This window comes from Oratosquilla oratoria, chromosome 4, assembly GCF_046742065.1.
Source record: "Oratosquilla oratoria isolate Oo_2021 chromosome 4, ASM4674206v1, whole genome shotgun sequence".
Taxonomy (NCBI): Eukaryota; Metazoa; Arthropoda; class Malacostraca; order Stomatopoda; family Squillidae; genus Oratosquilla; species Oratosquilla oratoria.
The window spans coordinates 38,901,396-38,911,395 of record NC_134780.1 but is presented as its reverse complement, the minus strand read 5'-3'; the positions used below and the strand labels follow the sequence as shown (position 1 = coordinate 38,911,395).

At 40.0% G+C, this 10,000-nt stretch overlaps 1 protein-coding gene across 2 annotated transcripts in view; it reads left to right on the top strand.

The window, feature by feature from the left end:
* Positions 1 to 1,442: 1,442 nt before the first annotated feature.
* Positions 1,443 to 10,000, top strand: part of LOC143024785 (uncharacterized) — a 170,947-nt gene continuing 162,389 nt past the window's right edge. The window contains exon 1 of one of the 2 annotated variants that reach the window (XM_076183960.1): positions 1,443 to 1,668. The gene's annotated coding sequence lies outside the window, so the exon portion shown is untranslated. The remainder of the gene's footprint in view (positions 1,669 to 10,000) is intronic. The other variant, XM_076183959.1, reaches the window with a different exon arrangement.

Genomic DNA, 10,000 nt, shown 5'->3' with positions numbered 1-10,000 from the left:
TTCAAGAAACAGAGAGAAAAACACAAATAAAAAATAAATACAGAAAATAGAAGAAAACTAGATAGACACCAGGAAAGACCCGACATCCTGGGGTCTTGGAAGATGAAGAGGAACGTTGGGTAAAGCAAAAGAATGGAGGCAGACTAGACGCAAGAAGAGGTACAGGAAGCCGCGAAGGAAGCTGGGAAACGCCCGAAGAACACGAAGAAGAGAAACTGCCCGAGTTCCTGGAGGAAGGGAGAGTCTTCGGAAGACAAAGAATCTGCGAAGATCAAGATTTTCAGAAAGCTTGGGAATACTGAAGAGGAGGGGGATGGAAATACAGATATCATGAATAAAAAAGAAATATGCACATAAAGGAAGAAGGGAAGGGTCTAAGGGAGGAGAAGAAGTCGAAAAAAAAGAAAGAAAAACATGAAGAAGAAAAGGAGATACAGAGAAGAACGAATATGTTGGAAGAAAAATAAGAACAGAAAAACGGATGCAAGGAGAAAACGGAGAAATACGTCGTGGGGAGACAGTGGATAGAAGAAACAGAAAAAAAATAGAAGAAACTGATAAAGAAGAAAAACAAATGGGATTGATAAAAATGTGAACAGGTAAGAAATGGGAACTGACTGAGGGTGGGGACGGAAACGAAAAGATGGAGATAATGATCCAGAAGAATAGATGAAGGAGAGTATAGGGAAAGTATATAGAAAAGAACATAAAGAAAAGGGAAAATTAAATGAAAAACTAAAAAAAAAACTAAAAGGAAGTAATAATGAAAACAAGAGGACGGCAACAACGAAATAGGAAATGAAAAGAAGGAATGAAATAACAATTAAGAAATGATAAAGAAAAAGAAGGTATAAAGAAGAGAATGGACAGGGAAAATAGAGATCTGGGAGATTAGAAAAAGGTGAGATGAGGAAAAATAAGTTGGTGGTATGAAGAATTAGGGTGAGGAAGACAGGGAGTAGGCGAGGAGGAAGGAACGGCGAAGAAAGAGGAGGAGGAGAGGGAGAAGAAGGAGATAAGGAAGGGGAAGGAAAAAGTGGGAGCGATGGAGAAATAAAAGGAAGGAAGGAAGGGAGGAAAGAGGAAAGGAAGAGGAAGGGGAATTGCTTGACGTGAAGAAGGCAGGAGGAAAGAGGAAGAGGGAGAGAGGAAGAAGGAGGAAGTAGGAAGTAGGTAGAAGGAAGAGGAGAGAGGAAGGGTGGAGAAGGAAGGAGGTAAGATAGTGGAGAGAAGAGGAAGAAGGTGGGAGGAGGAAGGTGGAAGAAGGAAGGGGGGAAGAGGAAGGAGGAAGAAGGGAGGGAGAAAAATAGGAGATGAGGAGGAAGAGGAGATTGTGGTGAAGGTGGTAGTGGTAGTGGAGTAAGAGGCGGAGGAGGAGGAGGAGGAGGAGGAGGAGGAGGAGGGCGAGGATAGGGAAGAGGAGGGGAGGAGGAAGAGGGTAGAGTCAGATGGCCTGTGCTGGCGTCAGTGGTGGTTCGACCCTGGTGGAGTGTGTGTTTGCGTGTGCATGAGTGATCGAAACCGCTTCTCCCCTCTTCTTACGAACTCACGAGAGGTTCTCCTTCTGGCGAAGTCCCACGGCACCTCCTCCTCGACCCCCCCAAGGGCGCACGTCTCCCGTAGGAGTGGGTTCCTGGTTTTCTCAACACAGCCTACAACGGTGTGGATGTACTCATTCTCCTTTGCTCTTGTCTTCATTGCCGATTTTGGTTTTGTTATTTTACTCTTTTTTGTGACCTGTTGACTGATCGTGGTGTCATGCGTCAGTGGCTGTGATGGGGGCACAGGTGAGAGAGAGAGAGAGAGAGAGAGAGAGAGAGAGAGAGAGAGAGAGAGAGAGAGAGAGAGAGAGAGAGAGAGAGAGAGAGAGAGAGAGAGAGAGAGAGAGAGAGAGAGAGAGAGAGAGAGAGAGAGAGAGAGAGAGAGAGAGAGAGAGAGAGAGAGAGAGAGAGAGAGAGAGAGAGAGAGAGAGAGAGAGAGAGAGAGAGAGAGAGAGAGAGAGAGAGAGAGAGAGATATGAGAGTAAAGTTAGAGGGAAGGAAGGATGGGGAGAATGAAAGAAAGAGAGAGAGAGAGAGAGAGAGAGAGAGAGAGAGAGAGAGAGAGAGAGAGAGAGAGAGAGAGAGAGAGAGTTCATTTGTACAGTAACAAGGTCAACGAAACTATGAAGAAAATGAAGAGTGACCAAAGAATGTTCAGTGATGAACTTCTTGCTTCAACGTGCACCTTTCGAACTCTCTCTACAGATTCTAGCTAAACATGGGCGACTATGCTTTACTATTTCTTGCGAGTATCCTAGTGTATTGGTTAAATTTCTGTTTGTGTTGTCTAACTTTGCGAAGCGTTATTAGAGAAAAAAATAAATCGTTGGATTAGAATTCTTAGCGGAATGCATGCATTGATATAATTAAAATAGAGGAGATGAAAAGGGTAATTTAGTGAGGCTACAGGAAATACAGACCAACGAAACTAATCTTTGCCACGTTCATCGACGACATTGTTTACAAATACAAACAATTCCAGCTACTGAGAGACCCAACCGTTGACGCTCCGTCCCAGATTTACAACGATACTGACAACGAACCCTGGAAGAAGTGGAGGCTTGAGGGGAATGGGTGGGTGAGGGGTGGGGAAGGGTGGGTTAAGAAACAGTCTGAAGATGTACAGCAGTAGGAGGTCTTTGAGGGACACCGGCAGCTTTGTCAGCCGGAAGGAGATAGAACGCCCTGAAGAAGGGAGAGGTCTGTTCGGTCTCTCTTTGGTCTGTTTGCTACGCACGGTCTGCTTCGCTCAACTTCTTGCGGGGGGAAATGACTTTTTCGCCCGGCGTCGTTCTGGTTGCCGAATGCTGAGACCCAAATCTCGCTCACAGACTGCTCAAGTAATATTATTTATGATCTGTTTGGTCGAACTTACCAAAGACTTGTTACCAAAGAACAGGCATCTCAGATGTCCGATTGAATATTTTGACGGAATGCATGTTGACACAAATATAAGTGATTTCGAGAAGGGTGAGAAGAATGAAACGCAATTCAACGAAATTAGGAAATAGAGTTCATCAAAATTAGCGTAGAAAATAATCCGCTAAATTAAGATAAACATTATATAGTCTTTGGAACTATTTTATTGTTTTGGAGATATTATCATTATCATTTTTAATAGACAATATTTTGGGTCACGTTCGAGTAATGATCAGATAGAAAATGTCTTTGGTTTTTGGGAGGACTCTGACCACAAGCAATTGCAAATAACAACCGTATTCCATCTTAGCATAAGTTCCATAATCATATGCTCAGTCCCGTTCAACCATACACCCCTTCGTCTCTCTACTCAGTATTATGCCTAACTCAATCACTCAATCACTAATATACACCGCAGCAGTGCACAACCATACTCCATTTTTCTTACACTTCTGCAAATCATCCCCAACAATTATGGTATACTGATGATTGTATTTGAAAAATATATAACTTGTTTGTGGTGTATGAGACCTTAACCCAATCGCTGCAGTATATGACCCGAGTAGTTGTGCTGTGCCTTGCTGGACTGCTTCTGACCCAAGTAGTGGCCCTTCATCCACAAGGAGCTAACAGGGGAAACAAAAGGGTGATTGATGGGTGAAGGGTGTGGGGTATCCCTTGGTTGGCCACCTCCCTTATAAGGGAGAAGAGGTCTTTTAGTATATATATGCATGTATGTATGTATGTATGTATGTATGTATGTATGTATGTATGTATGTATGTTTATATATATATATGTATGTATGTATGTATGTATGTATGTATATATATGTATGTATCTATGTACGTATGAACGTACGTATGTATCATATGTATGTAAGTACGTACGTACGTATGTATGTATGTATGTATGTATGTATGTATGTATATGTGTATGTATGTATGTATGTGTGTATGTATGTGCGTATGTATGTATGTATGTATGTATGTATGTATATACGTATGTATGTATGTACGTACGTACGTACGCACGTATGTATATATGTATGTATGCATGTATGTACGTATATATGTATGTATATATGCATGTATGTACGTATATATGTATGTATGTATGTACGTATGTATGTACGTACGTATGTATGTATGTATGTATGCATGTATGTACGTATGTATGTATGTATATATGTATGTATGTATGTATGTATGTATGTACGTATGTATTTATGTATGTACGTACGTATATATGTATGTATGTATGTATGTATGTACGTATGTATGTGTGCATGTATGTGTGTATGTATGTATGTATGTATGTATGTATGCATGTATGTATCCATGTATGTATGTATGTATGTATGCATGTATGTATCCATGTATGCATGTATGTATGTATATATGTTTGTGTGTACATATGTATTTGTTTTAGCTGCCGCCAGGCGATTTCTTTCACCTGGTGGTGTTCTTTGACTTCCCTTCCTCACCGGAGTGACTCTCTTGCCTGAATAGAATCGTCTGATGTTGACTAGAATAAAGTATTTAAAGAGGGTCACCTTGTTTATGGGGTTAAGTCACTACTACATATCTGTTAAAGTTATCATCGCCAATAACAGTGATCTCTTTTGGCATTTAGAAATTGGTCGTAACCACGTATGGATAAAAATAATTATTTGAGTTCAACAATGTAATAATAAGGTTCAATAATTCATTATGCATATAAAACACATTCAAAAGCACAATCGTCATCACGACTGACGCGTACGTCACTGCATCACAAGTTACACATTTTTCGTAAATTTATGTGTATCCATTTCTAGCATAACTTGTGTATAGTGAGTTTGTGATGTAACGTGTTATAGTGTCTTTAGATGCCTTATCTTACCGTAACGGTGTGACGTAGCGGCAATGCTGCATAATGCCACTCGTAACATCCGTAACTTGACTTTGAATTCTATGTGTCTTCGTTCTTTTTTATCTGAAGTGGTAACTTGTGGACATTTGAGTTTTATTTATCCATTTATCTATCTATCTATCTATCTATATATTCATTTATACCTTTATACATATACATATTTACTTATTCATTTGTTTATTTGTTTATTTCTTTTTTATCTATTTATTCATTTACCCGCTTATCTATCTATCTAACCATTTGTATATTCATTTATTTGTATTATTATGCATACATTAATTTATTTAATTATTAATCTATTTAATTGTTTATTTATTCATTGTTCGTTTGTTTACTTGTTTGTTTATATATTTATGTACTTGCTATTCTTTCATTTGTTATTTCTTTTTGTGTATTTGTCGATTTATTACTCATTTATCTATCTATATATCTATTCATTTATTTATGTTTTTGTTGCTATTCCAAATAAGTGTGCGTTCACTTTGTTTTCTACAATCATTACTAATATTTTCCTACATAAGATTCTTGTTGTCTTCCATGTGTCCTGGCTTCCAGACACTACTCCTGTCAAGCTTTTGTCTCTTCAAGCTTGTCTCTCCTAGCATCTCCTAACATATCGAAAGATGTCTTGGAAAGCATATTTGTCTCCTTATGATCTCCCTTTAGGATCGAATCTTCTCTTGTACTCAAAAGTGAATAAATGTCAAAGTCATCCGATATTGGAAAGGCTTTTATAGTTTGTTATTTATTTACAAAAATTTCACTTCTATGTCAACCAGAACAACGATATGCCACTCACGCTGTTGAATGTGCGATGACAGTCAATGAAAAATAAATAGGGAAAGAAAGAAAGAAAGAAAAAACTAAAGAAGAAAGAAAAAGAGACACTAAAGAAGAAAGGAAGAAAGAAAACAAGAAGGAATGAGGAAAAGAAGAAAAAAAAGAAAAAGAAATGGAAATAGAGGTAAAAAAGAAAAAAGAAAAAAAGAAAAGTAAGAAATAGACTAATGAAGAAAGAAAGAAAAAAGAAAGACAGCGAGAAAGAAAATAGACCTTAGGAAAACAACATATTCTGGCACTTACTAAACTCCTACATAACTATTAAATCCTCAATCCCATTTCTCAATTTCATCACTCAGTTAACAACACGATTAAGCTAAAATAAAGACAATACAAGGCTGAGGCGCAAATGGCAATACAGCGACGAATAAAACAAACACTTGAGATGGTATCAATAAATCTGGGATGTTGCCAATGCACTCTTTAGGACATGTAGTCGACAGTATCAAAACACGGTATAGTGTTACATATTAACACACTCTATCACTGTAACACAGGAAATAATTTAAGTTGAAGGTACAATGTCGTATTAGAGTCTGTTAATACTTTAAAGTACTGGGAAGGTTGTTTGGAATTTAGATGTGTGTCAGATCCAGCAGATGCTCTGTATCGTGTGAGAGTAAGAAACAGACTGTTATCTTTGGTTCTTTGCCGAAGACTTGTCCGGTTGCGATGTTCAGTTTCTTATACAGACCCTCTCAGGGTTTATGTGAGTCTGCATTGGTGTTTCTCTCCTCCAGTGATGAAGGTGATAAAGGAGTAAGGAGGGCAGAGACGAAAATGGAAAGGAAACAATGAAAAGGGCAATTCTGGACGTGATGTTGACGACGACTTGGGCCAACGCAGAAGTTTGACCCTTCCGGAAAGGAGGCGTAAGGACGAATTTGGGTTATAGGGAAGGCGACATGACGATTTTACTCATTTGGAACTTAGATGTCGGTAACAAAGAAGTTGACGACGACGAGGAAGTCAACAGCAGTAGCAACAATAATAACAACAACTGTTACTATAGTAAGGATTACAGTAATGATAACAGCAACGACGATGACGGTTACAAAAACGAAAACATTAACAACAACAGCGACAGCAAGAACATTAACAGGAAAAACAGTAAGAGCAACAGCGACAGGAAAAAATATCAATACCGTCAAATGCCAACTATTTTTGTACTTTTTGGCCTCTCCGCAATATATAAATAAAAGAAAACATACCATATCTTACTTAAATTCTTCGAAGGATCTACGTGGTTTTATTAAATTTAAATATGCTAAACTGATTTCTTCATTACATTCTGCTCCAGCGGGTCTGAGAAAAGTCAGACTCACTTGATGGCAGCATTGGTTGATTGGCGGGAGCTGTTACCATAAACTGAGTTCAACTTTTCTCAGGAGAGTAAGGGTGACCAGTGTATAGAAGCAGAGAATGTGAACAATTATGGACCAAAAAGTTTCCTGTCATTGTGAATTCAAATCCACTTGCCAATGGGCTAAAAATCAAGTTCACAAGGGCTTCCTTTAGCTGAATGAAATAGCCAGGTCACACTCCAAGAATTAAATGCAGACGACAGAAAATATATATACTTACGTATCTATTTGTTTATTAATTTATTTATTCATTTGTTTGCTTATTTATATATTTATTTTTCTGTTAATCATTTATTATATTGTATAATGTCCGTCTGGGGTATTGGCTGCTTGTTATTGTGGCAAAGTAGCATGCAGTTGATACTTTAGGGTCTATATGGGGCGCCCCTACGGACCAGAGCCACACATCATTTTGTCTATGATAGAGGAAAACTCTTCATAGAGAAATGATGACACTTTTATACTACGACTGTCCCTCCGTTATGCTGTCCCCCAACCCCTTGCTGCTGTCCTGTACCATTTCTCTGAGTATTCATTTTCTGCTGTGGGGGAATTCCCTGTGGTGGGGGAAAAGAATACTGCCACCAAGTATTTCCACTTGGATCGTAAGAGGCGAGAAGAAAGGGACGGGGAGTGGGACTAGGCATCCTTCTCCTTGTAGCCCCACAGGGGACATTCCTAAACGAAAAAGTAAAGGCATAAGAGGGTCTGGGAGTTTTCGGAACAGCACCCTAAGGTTTGGGTCTTTTAATGTGCGTGGATGTGGTACAGATGAGAGTAAAAGGGAAGAGATAGGTAGTATGTTTGTGAGAAGAAAGATGGATGTGTTGGCTTTGAGTGAAACTAAGTTGAAAGGGAAGGGTGAGTGTAAGTTTGGGAGTGTAAGTGGGAGGTTATCAGGAGTGAAGAGAGGGCGAGGGAGGGAAGGGGTGGCTATACTAGTAAGTGAAGAGATAGGTAAACGTGTAGTGGAGTGGAAGGAGGTTTCCTCAAGGATAATGTGGATGAAGGTGAAACTGGGAAAGGAGATGTGGGTCTTTGTAAGTGCATATGGGCCTGGCAGTGAGAAGAGTGTAGAAGAAAGGGAGGCCTTTTGGATAGATTTAAATGAGTGCATAGAGGATTTAGGGAGAAATGTCAACGTAATAGTACTGGGAGACCTTAATGCTAGGGTAGGAAATGGTCCAATTGATGGAGTGGTTGGGAAATGTGGAGTTCCAGGAAAGAATCGTAGTGGAGAGTTGATGGTGGAAATGTGTCTAGAAAGAGAGTTGATGATAGCAAATACAGTGTTTCGGAAGAAAGTCAAGCATAAGTACACATGGGAGAGGGTGGTGGATGGAAGGGTGGTAGATAGAACGTTGATGGATTATGTAGTGGTAAATAGGATTATGATAGGAAGAGTTAAGGATATACATGTGGTAAGGGGAGAGGGTGGGGGAATATCAGATCATTTTTTGGTGGAAGGTAAGTTGAGAGTGGAGGATAGATGGAGAAAGAGGAAAGGGACAAAAGGTAGGGAGGTGCTTAGAGTGAACTCTTTAAATGAAAAGGAAAAGGAGAAGGAGTACAAGAAGAAGCTGAAGGAGGAGTGGGAGGGAGTGAAGGATAGAGTAGAGGTAGGTGTGGAGGAGGAATGGGGATGGTTCAAGGAGGGAGTCACAAAGTGTGCAAGGATGGTGTGTGGAACAAGAAGGACAGGAGGAAATAGAAGGAAGGGTAGTGAATGGTGGGATGAGGAAACAAAGAAGGTTGTAGAAGAGAAGAAGCGAGCTTTCACAGATTGAATACAAAATAGGACGAGGGAGTCATATGAGAGGTACAAAGAAAAGAAAAGAGAAGTAAAGCAAAAGGTAAAGGAGGCAAAGAGGAGAGCAGATGTGAAGTGGGGTAAGAGTATGACAGAAATTTTTTAAAGTACTAAAAGGATGTTTTGGAAAGAAATTAAGAGAGGAAGAGGAGGCGAATCAAGTAGAGAAGAAAAGGTAAAAGGTGCAGATGGAGAGATGATAATGGAAGAGAAGGCAGTAAGGGGAAGATGGGCAGAATATTTTAGGGAGTTGCTAAATGTGAAGGAGGATAGGGAGGGAAAGATAGTTGCAGTGGGAAGCGCTAAGAAAATGACCGTGATGAGTGAGGAAAATGGAGGAGAAATAAGGAAGGATGAAGTGAAGGCAGTTGTTAAGATGATGAAAGCAGGTAAGGCACCTGGTCTGGATGGATGCCATGCAGAATGTCTAAAAAAAAGGAGGTACAGTGATGGTGGACTGGTTGGTGAGGTTATTTAATGTTTGCTGGAAAGAGGGTAGAGTGCCGGAGGACTGGAGGAGTGCCTGTATAGTTCCACTTTACAAGGGAGAAGGGGACAAGTGTGAATGTAGTAGTTTCAGAGGGATTAGCTTGTTAAGTGTAGTTGGGAAGGCTTATGGGAGGATCTTGATTGAGAGGATTAGGAGAGGAACAGAGGGAGTAATTGGTGAGGAACAGTGTGGATTTAGGACAGGTAGAGGTTGTGTAGATCAGATCTTTGTGGTAAGACAAATATGTGAGAAAGCTATAGGAAAGGGGAAGGATGTTTTTTGGGCTTTTATGGATCTGGAAAAGGCTTACGATAGGGTAGACAGAAAGGCACTGTGGGAGGTTATGCAGATATATGGGATAGGAGAAAAGCTTCTAGGAGATGACAAGAGTTTTTATGAGAATAGTAGAGATTGTGTTAGGATTAGAAATGGAGAGAGTGAGTGGTTCGAGGTAAAGGTGGGACTTCGTCAAGGATGCGTTATGTCACCCTGGCTGTTCAACTTATACATGGATGGGGTAGTGCGAGAGGTAAATGCAAGGGTAGTGGGTCAGGGATTGGAGATGGTTAAAGAAAATGGAGAAAAGTGGAAGGTGAGCCAGCTGTTGTTTGCTGACGACACTGC